General features: G+C 46.3%; 1 protein-coding gene across 1 annotated transcript in view; it reads left to right on the top strand.

Annotated features, from left to right (window-relative positions):
* The first annotated feature begins 223 nt into the window (after nucleotides 1-223).
* Nucleotides 224-17084, top strand: part of PTPN14 (protein tyrosine phosphatase non-receptor type 14) — a 105619-nt gene continuing 88758 nt past the window's right edge. The window contains exon 1 of the mRNA XM_040430424.1: nucleotides 224-464. The gene's annotated coding sequence lies outside the window, so the exon portion shown is untranslated. The remainder of the gene's footprint in view (nucleotides 465-17084) is intronic.

The raw sequence follows: 17084 nt of genomic DNA, 5'->3' as shown, positions 1-17084 counted from the left end.
CATCCCCAGTGGCTGCACATTCCTGGCATTCCAGCGGTGTGATGTAAGAAGGAAGGATCAGCAGCAGTGTCCATCTAATGCACTTCACACCAAGGCACAGTGTAAGTCCCAGGCACACCCTCCAGCCTCTCCTCCTCCCCCTCCTCCTGTGACTCAACCCAGGTTCTGCAGATCCCTCCTCCCCCCCCCCTTTATTCCTCCTTCTTTTTGCAGAGTTTGCAGCCAAACTTTTGAGCTTCTGATGCCTTCTTAAGACCTGATTCTGGATGGAGATGATCTGATGCTGGGGAGCGAGGCGTGATCCACTCAAAGCTGGGGATCTGCTACAGTTGGAGGGTGATTTACTGTCTGGTGGAGAAGACTTGATTGCAGACTGTCCTCTTCTATTATTATTTTTTTGGATGCGGCTTCTGGTGCTTTATTAGGGACAGGAGTGTGCAGCATTGGGCAGGAGACTCATGCAGGTAAGTGCACACTTGGCTCAGGTCTGATGGCCTTTCTCCATACTTCATGGTTGGGCGAGTAGCCACATGCCCAGGGCAGCCCCAAAATGGGGGCAACGTGAAATCGCAGAATTGGATTCCATTTTCTGAATGACTGATCTTCCTGCGGGCAGGTGTCTCGCTGTAATCCCTCTTCCCAAAATTTTTGGCTTACTTTTTGGGTCAAAGATCACATCACTACAGAGGCTTTCCAGTACGGCGAGACTCCTGTTGCATTTCGACTATTGCTCTGATGGGCGAGAGTAGATTTTTTTTGTAGGGGGTCTCAATTGCCAGGCAGGGGATGGAATTGAGGTTGTGGCAGATGGCGGTTTTATACATGTGCTAGTATAGATCCATATAGTGCATGTCAACAGACCGACCTCGGCCCTCAGCGAGATCGGTACCCAGGTACTGAATTTTAACGCTGTAATGTATTTATATTGCACTCTGTGCGAATGGCTAAGGTCGCACAGGTTCCGGGTTTGCGGAATAGATTTTCGGATTGTAACCTCTTGTGGGCATGGTCCTCTCTCCTTCTGTACCAGTTTGTAAGTCGTCCTGTCCATGCTTATTGTACTTGTTTTATGCATGACAGCCCCTTTTCATATGTACAGCGCCATGGAATAAATGGTGCTATAATAATAATAATGCACAATATTATAGCCGTACATGACTGCCAGTGATTTACATTTAATTTACCCAGATTTTTATTTATTTTCGCCGCATCATGCACGTAGATTCATTATCCCTTCATGTTAGAGGGCTGTTTCATTCCCAAAACAGCGCCACGCCTCTCCACAGGTCACGTGTGGTATTGCAGCTCAACTCCATTGGCTCCAGTTTCTCTTGAGCGGCAGTACCTGACACGACCTATGTGCAAGTGTGGCGCTGTTTCTGGAAGAAAGCAGATGTTTTAATAACCTTGCCCCCCCCCTTAATGGGAAGGAGCATTAGAGCTGCTTCTTTAGCATTCTAAATGTAGCAGGGCTGAGTTTGTCAGTGCAGCGTTGATCTGACAGAAACTGACGGGGAGATCACTGTGATCTGTGGTTTCCTAGAGGACTGCCTTGAAGTCTACCAATACGACGAATGCGCAAACAAAATGACAAATTCAGCTCTGCTGTTTGGTGCGTCTACATAAGACGTGAATTTTATCTCGGACGGGTTAATCGTATTCTTTGTAGGAAGCGGATGTAGATCTTCTGGAAGCGCTGCCCTCGGCAGTGGAGGGGTTAAACCCCAGACAGCATGTTGTCGCCTGGTGCAGATCTGTGCTAGGACATGTCTGTTCCTTGCATCTGATGATGCGCGTTCTGCCTGGATCTGTACATTGTGTGTGTTTACACTGGCGGCCCGCCCACCGCTTCACGGCTTTACCGTGTCCTTTGTTAACTATCAGTCAAGTCTGCACTGGCTGTAGAGACCCCGCACCTCTCTGGTTACAACACGCTTCCCATCTTTCCGACATTCCTGCTGCTCCTATGTACAGTCCCCATGGCCATGTTTCTGCACCATTTTTATTTATTTTTTGGCGCAAAAATTGCAGCTCCAGGTGTGGCATGGAAGCATTTATATTTTTTCATAGTGATGTTCTTTGACCCCTTAGATCCTATTCACACGGCATTTCTTTAGTGCTGATTCCACGTAAAAAAAAAAACGTTGACGGCCATTATTTTCAATAGAGGGCTGCGCAGCCGGTCGATCAGCTGGCGGTTTAATGCTGTATGCCCTTTCTTAGTACATGGTCCATTTGCGGTTTAGCTAGCCAATTGGGCCACACCATTAGCAGGTCCAGGGCTTCAAATTGAAAAACTGCGGCAGAAATGTTCTGGCTTTTTTTTTTTTTTTTTTATCCCCAGAAATCACCACCAGGTGCTCAAAAACATATGGTCTATGTTCTACTTTACACCAGTTTGATAAATGACCCCAAGAGTGTAGCAGCACCCTTAGGCAGGTAAGCTGGGTGACAAACCCTGCAGGAGCCAAATGACGGCCATATTGGGTCTCTGAAGTATGGGAGATCGACCTTGTTACCCATAGCAACCAATCACAGTGCAGCATTCATTTCATATTTTGCTCTTGAAACATGAAAGCTGCGCTGTGATTGGTTGCTAGGGGTCTAAACTTCTAAATTCTCTTTGTTGCCTCTAGCAACCAATCACAGCTCAGCTGTATGAAATGGTAGCTGCACTATGATTGGTTGCAATCGGTAACAAAGTCCTTTAAGACCAAACAGAATTCTTGTATGTTTTTGGACGCTGCCCATTTTTCCACGTATACGTTGTCACCCAGCTTTCCCACACTCTCTCAGCATACAGCGATATATTCCTTAATCCCATATATGCACATTACTAGACTGATTTGGCACCGAGGAAAGCTGGATGATGATTATACCTGTAATAATCTGCATAGTTGTCACTTGGCAGAATTTATCATATGATTTGCGCCCGTTTTATGAATAGAATTTATAACGTCACATGCAGTGCAGTTATCCTAACATTTCTTCTCTTGCCTATATGTCCCACCATTTGGTGTATCCAGACGTGTGTCTCCTTGGTTACAGACTACAAAGATGCCCTGTGCGTAGTCAGATCCATCAATTTCTTAATATTATATAAAAAAATGGCTCAGTCCTGCAACAAGTACACAGTGCTCGTGACTCCTAGAAGGATAAGCACAACACGTGGAAGATCTCCAGATAGCAGATCCTATTCTTCTCAACCCTGAGGCCCGCATTCCTGACCTGACCTGTGACCTTTTGAATCCACCTGCTGTTTCTTTGGATGTGTTGGCTATCCTACTCCTCTTAGGTTCTCGGTGATACACCCTCCCCTAACTCACATATTACTGTAATAACCCTCCGGAGTTTAGGACACTGGGTGACAAGCCCTGGTGGGACTGTAATGGTCATGATCTTTGCCTTCATTCATGTTTTCAAAAAAGGGAGACATAAAGGCTGATTAGACTACATGTTCTCTGACAAAACTTTGTCTTGCTTTGGTTCTAAATCACCATCTATATCAATGTTCATAAAATTGCCTTGAATTACCGTATGTTCTGATATGTATTGGGGCGGTATGGCAGCTCAGTGGTTAGCACTGTTGCCTTGCACTGGAATCTTAGGTACTTATCTGACCAAGGAGAAGATCTGCATGTTCTCCTGGTGTTTATAGTTTTTTTTTCCGGGTTCTCTGATGTTGTCCCTCTTCTCCCATAAACGTAATGGCTTCCCTAGTGTTTTTAGATGACGTTATCTATAGGGTGCTATAGGGCAAAGGAATATGAGCTTATTGATTTTTAGTGAATGAGTATTGAAAGACCAATTGAAGCTGAGCTATGACAGGACTTTACGACAAGGCAAGGGCTGAAATCTGTTTTCGCCCAAGTTTGGGCTGTACAAACATGTCATCTGTATGGAGGCAGGAGATGTGACGTGAATGGGTGTAACACCAACTTCTAGGTATTCTTTTTGAGCCTGGAGGGCTGGTTGGGCCTATCGGTACTCATAGACACCTGTAAGTGGTCATACACATGTGATACCTGTCTGCTTTCTCTTCTGACCCCTCGCTGCACACATGCACATTCAACTTGGCCAGACGTGCATGTGCCCTGAACGGGAGAGGGCTGTAAGCCGTTGCCAGACAACTCTAGGGCAGGGGCTTAACCCCCAGAGAACAAAAGGATCAGGCTTGTTGAAATCCAACAGCCCAATTCTTATCTCTCCTCAACATGTGCCATTAGAGTTAAGAGGCCTGCATACACATTAGACGGTTTGATGGAAATCAACTGGTCTGATTTACATCTAGCGTCTGTGTTTGGCTAGTTTAAGTGCTTTTAGACATATCAATTAGAGGTTGGTGTGACTGCCCAAGGGGACACATTCCCTAGTATGGGGGCAGCATGGGAGATGTCTTGGAGAAGAGAAAACGTGATCGGTAGAGTGAGAACTGTAGGTCATGGAAAGCACTGTTGGATGTAGATAAGGCATAGAAAAGTGCAGCACGGTGCAATGCTCTTAGGATGGAAACCAGACCATGTAATCAAAAGTGGGGAAGACCGCCAGTGCAATGACTGGCAAAGGGGAACACTGGTGGAAAAGAAAAAAAAATTGAAAAAAACACGAGTCCTGTAACTTCCATTGAGCTTCCATAGATGTCAACAAAAGTTCAAAAAGTTGTGCCAATTACAAATATTTGTGCACATTGGACAAATGCGAGGAACCAAGTTGTCACTTTAGGGGCAAGACTTGTGAAGCCTTTTGATTGAATATTTTTTTTGGGGTGGGCAGTAGCAAAAGTAGTTCTCCACATAATTGTGTTAGAGAGAGACCTGTAATAAGTAAGTGCACCTTGGTTTTGCAGAGTCCTAGTGATACATGTCACATCTGTAACCAGTTTTAGAGGTAATGTCTTGAGCAGTGAGATCTGAAATAGGTGATTTGCACTCTTTTGGAAGACGCCATGGTTGGTGTCCCATGACCATTAGGTCTACCAGTTGCATCAGTGCAGTTTCAAACTGCGGTTCCACGACAATATGGGTTCACATGGTTCTTTATTTCCCAGTGTCTTTGTATTTTTCGGAGTCCTCTGAACTTTTCATAAACCTACTATGGTTTATAATGGTTCTTTGGGTGTCAACATATTAGTTTCCAGCTTCACTCTAGGGTTCCTTGGTCTTTCCATGGGCCATTTATACCGAACATCTCCACGTCCATTATTAATTCCTTCATAATCTTTGTAGTTCTCATTGTACACACAGGACGGATCATCGGTAAGATCTAATAGATTATTTTTGAATCATCTCATAAAAAAATACCCAGTAGAGACAAGTGATTGGCTCTAGAGTCACCTCCAAATGGAGTAGTCTTCTGCTGAACTCTTGGGAGTCCATAATTTTCAAGGAACCTGAGGATCCTTTGGTGAATTAGTCCAGACTTGCATGCTTCTGTGATTCCTCCTAGTATCTACTTAAACAGGGTTCAATTTTAGGGGGTGCAGAGGTCGAGCTGGGGACCTGGTGCCCAAAGAGGTCCGTAGGCCTCTCTGCCACATGAGAAGCCACCAGGCTTATAAACGGCACGTGTTTTATTTAATTTTTGTGTTCATGTCACTGGTATTTTTTGATAACTACTTTATTTTATCCGGGGTGACTGTTTAGTTTTACAGCTGCCAAGGCCTACTGAGAATTGCAGCAGGATCGCAGCAGTGCGCCTAATCCCGGCTTAAAACAAACACACATTAAGTGTGCTTGTGTATTTAAGAGAGAAAAAAAAGTCATTGAACATCTGTTTAAATTAAGGTTTTATTAATGTCTACAATGACTACACCCAGCACTAGACCGAGGCTACAATTTAGGGCACCAACTACTTTGCCCTTTGCAGCTAACAATGGGATGGGATGAATAGGGTCACACAAAGGAAAGAATGAGGTGGAATTTTTTTTTTTTTTGGTGGAGGTATCTTACGTTCCTGCGGCTGTGGCACTAAATGCTCTATGACCCTGCTTTTATGGTCATCGGCTAAAGGCCACTGTTTGTCAGAGTGCATCAACCCAAGAGTGCATGGAATGCATTGTTACGGCTAACACTAAACCTACACGAGGGCCTAAGGAATGTCCCTAAAACAAACAAATAATTTTTTTTTTAATTCTGCATTTATACGACATTGTTAGAATATTGGTAGTGTGGCCTCCCTGTGTATATGGTGTGGAATCCATCATTAGGAAACTTGCACTTCTAAAGACATAGTCTGTTTTCTTTTTGCAGACCCCGAGGGTTTGAGCGTAGCTTGTGAGATCTGTCAACTGTAGGAGAAACCTGTGAAGTCTGGAAACTTGTGTAGAAAAATGTTTTCTCACTTGTCTGTTACATCCTACTGTAATCGCCAGAAAAACAAGGCACTTCTGGGATGTTGTGTAACTGGGAGTTCAATCCCCAAGGTGAATGTGGGTGAGGCTGGCCAGGGAAGGTTTTGGGTCAACAGGTCACTATTAGCATTTATCAGTTTAGTTACGATCAGACATTTTAAAAAAAAACAAAAAACTCTGATCGGTTCACTATATGATCCTGAGCTCCAGCAAAATGACATTATTTATCCTTATTTTAGCAATTTTTTTTTTTGTTTTATGTCCCGATTTTTTTGATTTATACATTTTATTCTTTTTATTTTTTTTTCAGACCCATCAATTTTTTTTGAAAATTTGTGTAAAGAAGAAAAAATTTGTATAAAATCCCAATGTTTTCCCAGAGATGGCCCCCAGTTGGTCTTTGTTTTCTCTTCAGCAGCCAATCACCGGTCACATCGACGAAGTCGGTGAGGTCAACCCATCGTTTGTTGCCATGCATTGAGGTGACACTTTATCGCAGACAATCGGGATATTGAGCTGATGGAAATCAATCAAAAGGTGCCTGTGTTGGTGTGCAGCTTGCCCTGTTGAAATCTATGGTGGTTGGACAAGATCCAAGTAAGCCACACTTGGCTCCTTCCGTAACTCCCGAAAACTACAATGGAGAGAGTCCTTTGGGCATTTCTCCGTCAATTTCAATCAACTTAATATCATGGTGCCCAAAAAAACTGAGTTAAGTAGCATAAACAACATGTTTGACCGCCTCTCCATTTAAACGCTCCCTTATAGTGTTTGTGGGATTAGCGGGGGATCAGGGTCCCCATTATAGTGATTTGGTGGGAGACCGAGCAGTTGTGCAGAGAGCCTAAGAGGGAGCTGGAGCGTAGGATGGGCGTTGTAGTGGCCCTGGTTGTCATAGTCAATCACGGTGGCTTTCTTCACACCGTTTCTCCCTAGGGCCGTGCAGTGAAAGGAGGATGCACTTTCTTCCCAAGCGGCACACCCTGATGTTGGGGCTCCTGACTCATGGTAGTCGGGTTGCCCATGATGATAAGTGTTTGGGTGTAAGGCAGGGCATGGAGAGTGTAACAGCCAGCATATGGTGTACAGTAGGTAACCAGGCCAGATGTAGCAGAATAAACTTCTCTTTACTAAAGTGCAAAAATAGGAGTTGTAGTGCATCTGACGATGGCAAAACACAGTTCTGACTGTACACAGTGTAATTCTTCCTTAATGATGTATGGTTTTAGGCACAGATGGGAGATATGGCCCTGTCTCAAGCCTCTATGGCAGGCAAACATAATTCTGCAATGCTGGCTGTAATGACCACTGAGGGACAGGGTTTTGGAGATACGACTGGCCAAGTCGTGTCCGGGTGTGAAGGGTGTATTAACAGTGTACCTCACTGCAGTAAAGTCTTGCAGACCCTATGGGGAAATTTATCAAGACCGATGCTTTCAGCACATGTCTTACTGTCCCCTGCACTGCCAGAGGATGCACATAATTTCTGATGGGACATGCACCTCGTCATAAATTAGGTGCATCCTCCGGCATTCCGTGCGCCTAAACTGAAATCTGCGATTGCTCAGAGCCTCTGTAGATTTCTGGCTTTATTGGCACCAGAAAATGGCTGTAAATAACGATAAATTTGTCTCTGCTGTTGGTCATGCCCCTTTCCCACCCTTACCACATCTTCTTTTGGAAAACTGCCAAGGGCGGAATAAAAACTCATCTCAAGGACAGGACTCATCTCAGGTTAATTTGCATATGTATCAAAATCCCGGTGACAGGTCCCTTTTAAGAAGAGGGAGCACAAGTCACAGCTTCTTTTCTCTTCCTGGCTCCAGTTTAGATTGACCTAAGGTTAAGGATGGGGCCTGCCCACACATTACCGCCAACAAGGGCCAAGCTAGGATTGGTAACCCCGCCTGTGCCATCCATACATAATTATGCTGGGTACAATACAAAACATAACAATATATTACAAAAAACAAAATGGCTGCACACCGTTATACATACAAACAATAGAGCTAAGAAATGGGGGTCATTCTAGATAAAAGTGGTACAATTCCGACTATAAATGAGTAATGGAAGCTCTTAGCGCACATACGTGTCGGGTCCATCTACTAGGCGTCAAGGTGGCTTCCGCAGATGGGTCCCTATCACTAAATATACTGCTTTACTTTGGACTTAAGCCTACAATATTCAGGGCAGTGTAGGAACCAGCTACAAACGTACTCTGCTCAGAAGTCCCAGGTAGATGGGTGTGTTCAGTCTAAAAGAGGCGCTACCCTCAATATATTGCAAGAAAATTTAGACTAAGGGCTCTTTCACACCTGCGTTATTGTCTTCCGGCATAGAGTTCCGTCGTCGGGACTCTATGCCGGAAGAATACTGATCAGGATTATCCTAATGCATTCTGAATGGAGAGTAATCCGTTCAGGATGCATCAGGATGTCTTCAGTTCCGGTACGGAACGTTTTTTGGCCGGAGAAAATACCGCAGCATGCTGCGCTTTTTGCTCCGGCCAAAAATCCTGAAGACTTGCCGCAAGGCCGGATCCGGGATCAATGCCCATTGAAAGGCATTGATCCGGATCCGGCTTTAAGCTAAACGTCGTTTCGGCGCATTGCCGGAGCCGACATTTAGCTTTTTCAGAGTGGTTACCATGGCTGCCGGGACGCTAAAGTCCTGACAGCCATGGTAAAGTGTAGCGGGGAGCGGGGGAGCAGCATACTTACCGTCCGTGCGGCTCCCCGGGCGCTCCAGAGTGACGTCAGGGCGCCCCAAGCGCATGGATCACGTGATCACATGGATCACGTCATCCATGCGCATGGGGCGCTCTGACGTCACTCTGGAGCGCCCCGGGAGCCGCACGGACTGTAAGTATACCGCTCCCCCGCTCCCCGCTCCTACTATGGCAACCAGGACTTTAATAGCGTCCTGGGTGCCATAGTAACACTGAACGCATTTGGAAGACGGTTCCGTCTTCAAATGCTTTCAGTACACTTGCGTTTTTCCGGATCCGGCAGGCACCTCCGGCAACGGAAGTGCATGCCGGATCCCAACAACGCAAGTGTGAAAGAGGCCTAAAACCTTCAGAATCACAGGTGCATATCTATGAAGCAAACATAATTACAAAAAACAAAGATGGGCCCGACACGTATGTGCGCTAAGAGCTTCCATTACTCATTTATAGTCGGTATTGTACCACTTTTATCTAGAATGACCCCCATTTCTTAGCGCTATTGTTTGTATATATAACGGTGTGCAGCCATTTTGTTTTTTGTAATTATGTTCGCTTCATGGATATGCACCTGTATTTCTGAAGGTTTTAGTCTACATTTTCTTGCAATAACAACAATATATTACATAATAAACTATTTGCAGTTAACCCCTGATCTGGGGTACTGCAGTTAGATCACCACCAATCTAACATTTTCAACCAGTCCATTTAATTTCTGCACCGTTTATGTGGTCACTGATCCATCTTGTTACAACGTTCCACTCCTGGCCATGTGACTGCGGTGCCAACTGATGACCACGTCGATGACATCACTGTGGGAGTGGCTTCCCTTTTCTGATCCCCCAAGGGACGTAATAAAATTGTGCTGACATGACCAGATGTCTTTCTAATTACCGGAGGTGCAAGAATGGCACGGAGGAATTTAAACTGTAAGAGGTGGGATGCAAATGACCCCTAGTAAAAGGGAACGTGTTTCCATGAAAATGCAGACAGCATGTTATAGAGCAGGAGGAGCTGAGCAGATTGCTGTACAGTTTATGGGAAGAGATACATTATAACTTGTAATTTATTGCTATTTCTACGCCTAGGAGTCATGTGGGCAGTTCTACAGTAAGTAGGACCGCCCACTGGACTCCAGAGCATAGAGAGAGCAGAGGTGTAAATGCATAAATTACAAGTAACACAAAATATCTTTTCTTAAACCTATGTATCAATCTGCTTAGCTCCTCCGGCTCTATAGTGCGCTGCCTGGAGATTGCACTTCAGTTTTTTGGTGACCGGTTCCCTTTAAAGAGGGCCCCTTTAAAATAAGAGCTTTCTAAAGAGTCATTTAACGAAAAATGAACTCCACATCTGTGCCTCACGCCTCGTTGATGCCCTTATCTCAGTCATTTGATACTGTTGCAAAGTTAAAAAATATTCCCATGATGGATCACTGGAAAAAATGCGCTGGGTCATAACACGGGGACATTGTTTTGAGATCAGCAGGTGCTTATCTTCCCCAGATTCAGAAATTCACACGTTTCGTGTCTGTGTCGTTTCAATATCATGCTCCCCTTCCTGTGCCTGGGTCCGTAGTGGCTGACCTTCTTATTGTTCCAGGTCACTATCCAGCCTGGACGCTGATCTACGAGAGATCCCGAGCGGATTTTCGCTCTGGAAAAAATGAGAAATGTTGCTGCCTTAACCCGGTTCACAGCATGGGAATGTGATGTTTAATTTGTAGATGGAAGGAACAGCTTTAGATTAGAAGGCTTAAATGTCTTCTTAAAGATCCCTGCTGGGCCTCACAAGAACCATGGCCGATCTGTAGATCCTGTATTCTGAAGGATGTTACATTTTGTGATGTGTTTTTTTTAAGCAGGTTTACAGAATTTAAAGGGGATGTCTGGGCACTATTGCCTCTTGCGACATGTCTGTTTTAGTAATTACTTGCATTCGCAAGTCCGGAGCTTCTGTTCTTATTACTCTAAGCTCTGCTATTCCTCTTATTCCATCTAGAAGTTTATGAATGAATTGCCAACTGGGTGTTACCAGTTGGGGCTGTGTCCCTGCTCAGTCCGCCACCAGCAGCATTGATTGGATAGTGTCAAACTGTGCAGGGAAACGGCAACAACTGGTAAAACCTGTTCATGCATAAACGTTTAGTGGGAATAATAGAGTAATAGTACAATCTAGATGAATAAGAATAGATGCAGACATGTTATTGCATGGCAAATGCAAGTTGTTACTAAAACCGGACATGTCAGGGGAGGTGACAGGTCTTCTTTAAAGGGATTTTCCAGGAATACTCATTGATGGTCTATCCTTAGGCTGGGTTCACACAGGGCGTTGCGGGAAAATGTGCGGGTGCGTTGCGATTTTTCCGCGCGAGTGCAAAACATTGTAATGCGTTTTGCACTCGCGTGAGAAAAATCGCGCATGGATCCCGTGATCCATGCGCGTGGGGCGCCCTGGCGTCGCTCTGGGGCGACCCGGGGGGCGCGCGGACGGTGGACGGTGGGTGTGCTGCTCCCCACTACACTTTACCATGGCAGACAGGACTTTAGTGTCCTGGCAGCCATGGTAACCATTCAGAAAAAGCTGAACGTCGGATCTGTTAATGCGCCGAAACGACGTTTAGCTTAAGGCTGGATCCGGATTAATGCCTTTCAATGGGAATTAATTCCGGATCCGGCCTTGCGTCAAGTGTTCAGGATTTTTGGCCGGAGCAAAAAGCGCAGCATGCTGCGGTATTTTCTCCGGCCAAAAAACGTTCCGGTCCTGAACTGAAGACATCCTGATGCATCCTGAACGGATTTCTCTCCATTCAGAATGCATTGGGATAATCCTGATCAGGATTCTTCCGGCATAGAGCCCCGACGATGGAACTCTATGCCGGAAAAGAACAACGCAAGTGTGAAAGAGCCCTAAGTTGGCATACGTTTTTCCGTATACGGCAGGCAGTTCCGGCGACGGAACTGCTTGCCGGATCACTCGGCCGCAAGTGTGAAAGTAGGCTTAGTCCATGATGAGCACAGTTGTCACTTTAATGTTCCATAAGCATTTGACTACCGGATTAGGGCACGGACATACATTTTTTTTTTTTTTTGAAGCTCCGCTGAATTTAATGGGTCCATATCTTATCTGCAAAAAATGCATATCTGATATGGGAAAAAAAATACTGTTGTGTGCATGAGGCCTTAAAGGGCATCTGTCAGCAGATTTGTACCTATGACACTGGCTGACCTGTTACATGTGCACTTGGCAGCTGAAGACATCTGTGTTGGTCCCATGTTCATATGTGCCCGCACTGCTGAGAAAAATTTAGTTTTAATATATGCAAATAAGCCTCTAGGAGCAACGGGGGCGTTACCATTACACTTAGAGGCTCAGCTCTCTCTGCAACTTCCCTGCCTTCTCCACTATGATTGATGGGGCCAGGGGCAGATTAAGTGCATGATATGCCCAGGGCTGTCTACCCAACTTGGGCCCCTCCTTCCATCTTAGTTTAGTTTTTTTTGTATGAAGAGTCTGCGGTGCTTCGTGAGCGCCACAGTCTCTTCCTAGGCCATATGACATCTTCAGACTAAAAAAAATACCCCAAATTGGGTCCTAAACTGAACATCCAGTGACATCTCCTGTCATGTAGACCTTCATTCCTCTTCTCCTCCATTTGACCCAAACCGCCATGGCAAATTCTTTCAGCCACATCTCGTCTCTATAGAGTTTGTAACACAGACATGTTATTTCTAAATTTTTCCATCAATCTCCCCATCCTGGTGTCCCCACAGTGTCATCGTGCTGCCACCCCCAACACTGTGCCCATTGTGCCCCCCAATGCCCCAGGTACTATACTGCTGAAAAAATAGTGACCCTAATAGACATAATTGGGGTCATTTATCAAACTGGTGTTAAGTAGAAGTGGATTTCCAAAAGAGCTGTCAAATATAAATGGTGGACCCCGATTGGCTGCTATGGGCAACTAAGCCAGTTCTACTTTACACCAGTTTGATAAATTACCCCAAATGTCCCTATAGTGTCCACAGCAGCTATAATGTCCCCTAGAGTTCCCCCAGTAATAATAACGCCCTATATTGTGCTCCATGCAATAATCCCTGTATAGTGTCCACAAAAATTATAGAATTGCCCCTACAGTGCCTCCCCAATAGCAACACCCCCACACAGTAATTTGCACCCACACAGTAATTTGCACCCACACAGTAATTTGCACCCACACAGTAATTTGCACCCACACAGTAATTTCCCCCACACAGTAATTTCCCCCACACAGTAATTTCCCCCACACAGTAATTTCCCCCACACAGTAATTTCCCCCACACAGTAATTTCCCCCCACACAGTAATTTCCCCCACATAGTAATTTCCCCCCACACTGTCCCCACATAGTAATTTCCCCCCACACTGTCCCCACATAGTAATTTGCCCCCACATAGTAATTTCTCTCACACTGCCCCACATAGTAATTTGCCCCCACATAGTAACTTGACCCCACATAGTAATTTGCCCCCACATAGTAATTTGCATCACACTTCCCCACATAGTAATTTGCCCCCACATAGTAATTTGACCCCACACTGCCCCCACATAGTAATTTCTCTCACACTGCCCCCACATAGTAATTTGCCCCCACATAGTAATTTGCCCCCACATAGTAGTACCTCCCATAATAATTTGGCCCCACACAGCCCCCACATAGTAATCCTTCCATAATAATTTCCCCCCACATAGTAATTTGTCCCCATACAGAAGCCCCAATATAGTAATTTCCCCCGATGTACTCTGTCTCTTCACTAATATGTCCTCCTGTGTTCCTACCCCACATGTCCCTCAAAGTAGGCACATGAAATAAAAAATGAAAAAAAAAATGAAAAGCAAAATACTTGCCTATGTCCAGGGCCAGGCGCTTGCTCGCAGAGGAAAGGAAGGATGAGGCAGGCGCGCACACGTCGCAGTGCTGCGTTCCAGCACAGGCGCGCGATGACCTCATCCCGTCTGCGCCGGGATTTGACTACCGCATAGGCCTCAGGCCTGAAGCCTATGGCAGTGATCGGCGGAGGGGCAGGCAACTATGTGCTCCTGTGCCCTGCCACAGTATGTGGGCATTCGGGTCGGCGTTGGGGCCCCCCAGCGGTGCTGGGCCCGGGGCTGCCGACCCGAACGCCCCTATGGTAATCCGCCACTGGACAGGGCCAGGTGTGATAACGTTTACACTGCCTAGCCCTGTTAATAAAGTGCAGAGGAAGCAGCAGTTGCAGAGACAGTAGAGCCTCTAGGTGTAACGGCAACGCCCCCGTTGCTCCTAGAGGCTTATTTGCATATATTAAAACATAATTTTTCTCAGCAATGTGGGCACACCTGAACATGGGGCCAACACAGATGCCTTCACCTGCCAAGTGCACATGTAACAGCTCAGCCAGTTTCCTCGATGCCCTTTAAATAAATGTAGCTTCCTATAGGCAAGCAGAGATCTTGACAACCATGAGGAATGGATACAGACAGTATATTAAAAAATTGTACAACAAAGAATACCAAAACTGGAATGCCCCTTTAATTTGGAGAGCCCACCCTGTAGACGTTGTATAAGCCAGCGACGGAAATTGGGTTCTGGAGATTTGTTATTGCGTTTGTATGTTGTTAATGGCGGGTGTGTGTGGGATTGTTGTGTGGAGCACGTGCAGCGGGGAGATAAGAGGGCTGCCTTCGCCTCACCTCAGATTTATGACTCGACTCCATTTCCTGCATGGTAATTGGATGACAGTCCTACTTTTCCAAACTACTGAGCTGTTAAACGTGTCACATTTCACATGAATACCTGGCGAAGAGCCTTCTCACTTTGTAAATGCTCCTGCTTATCCGGGGTTAAGAGCGACTTTACGCGAGAAGAAAAAAATGAGATTCCAAAGTAATGGTAAGATCTCCCCTTTAAGGGGGTTTTCCACTGACTTGTAACCATCTCTCATATTGTAATGTGTGGAGAGCTCTCACTTTCTATGCGCCCGCCCGCTACGGAATCCAGTCTCGTGACCGCATCCGCTGTGCTCTCTGCTTTCTTCTGACGTCCGATACGTTGCCTTGCAGCGGTGTCTTCCGCTATCCACCTGGAGCATGAACACCATTCTAATTTACATGGGCGGACAGTGGGAGGGTTCCTCCGATCCGCTACATTTGCTGTAGTGGGGCAAGGAGCTACCTGCTCATGCGTTCGACTATCGCCAGCAGTCCCATACTGAATGTAGGGAGGGGCAGCGCGCATGTGCCACCTGCCAATCCGTTCATACAGGTGCAGGGGACTCCCTTGTGGGGGGGTCCGATCAGTTGTACCCCCAGGCGATCAGGTGCTTATCCTCTATCCTATGTAAAGTGGATAAATAGAATTCGTTGCACAACCCTTTAAATTCACCATCCGATAATCCAAAAATTCTGGAAATTCCAGTACGAAACTGCAGAGAGAAGTTATTGCAGCAGATGTTATTTTACCCTGTTCTCTATCTTTTTGACTGTGTTCACACCTGCACTAGCAATTTCCATTGTTGTTCTCCGAAAAGAACAGAAGTGCCGTATTCGGCACCTAACTGAACCAAATGGAGCTGAGCAGACCCCATTGACTATAACAGGATGCTGATTTTTTTTTTTACTGACCAAAAAGTTTTGCAGGTGGGACTTTTAAAAAAAAAATAATTGCAGTCTCTTTGATGGAATCTGCGACAGCCCTCAAACTGATCCTCCGACGCAGGTGTGAACAAGCCCTTACATGAGATTTATACTGGGGTCTGGCGACACATCAGACTCTAGACCCCCGTCCTGCTTGAAGAGGGGACCATGGTGAATGGAGGGGTGACTGCGATTGCGGGACTTTCTGCAAAATCCTCTATAGGCAGAGGTCGCACTACATTTTTTCCAGGAAGAGTAAAAATACTCCTCTTAACAATTTTGAGGAGTATTTTTAGCTGAGGAGGAGTACAAATTTAGCAGTAATTCACATATATAATGCATAGGCCTATATATAACTTTATGAGGCTGATATTCCTGCAGGGAAACCATTGCTAGTCTCCCATGCAGAAATAAATGTAGACAATCTTACACTAAACATAAGACCACTGCCGGCATACACTGCGCCCCCACCTGGCGCTGCCACACACTGCGCCCCCACCTGAGGCTGCCACACACTGCGCCCCCACCTGAGGCTGCCACACACTGCGCCCCCACCTGAGGCTGCCACACACTGCGCCCCCACCTGAGGCTGCCACACACTGCGCCCCCACCTGAGGCTGCCACACACTGCGCCCCCACCTGAGGCTGCCACACACTGCGCCCCCACCTGAGGCTGCCACACACTGCGCCCCCACCTGAGGCTGCCACACACTGCGCCCCCACCTGAGGCTGCCACACACTGCGCCCCCACCTGAGGCTGCCACACACTGCGCCCCCACCTGAGGCTGCCACACACTGCGCCCCCACCTGAGGCTGCCACACACTGCGCCCCCACCTGAGGCTGCCACACACTGCGCCCCCACCTGAGGCTGCCACACACACATTACATACACAGCTCTACCACATGCCCATTTCACTACATGTCCATTACACAGATAGAACTACTGTGTGCACATTACACACAGAAAACTGTATAACAGACTGGTTACACTGACATAGCCCTGCTTTATACACACCTTCCATACATAAAGAACCTCTGCATTCTCCACCAGCACAGTCCTACAGGGAGCCTGTGTTCCACTAACTCCTCCCACTCACATGACTGATCACATGACTGCGACATCACCACAGGTCCTGTAACCACAATGTAGTCTGGAGCTGCTCCTGGTGAAAGAGATGTCTGTGAGGGGCGGGGCTTTATGTGTGCGGGACCTGGCAGCGTCTGACACAGCGCTCCTGACTAGAAAAAGACCGTGTGTATTTTTACGCACTAGTCTTTTTCCAGGGAGTAAAATGACCTGAACAGCCGTTATTGCGACCTCTGTCTGTAGGGTTACAGAGGGGTGGTTTTATCATT

Source organism: Bufo bufo, chromosome 4, assembly GCF_905171765.1.
Source record: "Bufo bufo chromosome 4, aBufBuf1.1, whole genome shotgun sequence".
In the NCBI taxonomy this organism is placed as follows: Eukaryota; Metazoa; Chordata; class Amphibia; order Anura; family Bufonidae; genus Bufo; species Bufo bufo.
Note: the sequence above shows the minus strand (reverse complement) of the source record. Positions and strands in the feature narration are given on the sequence as shown.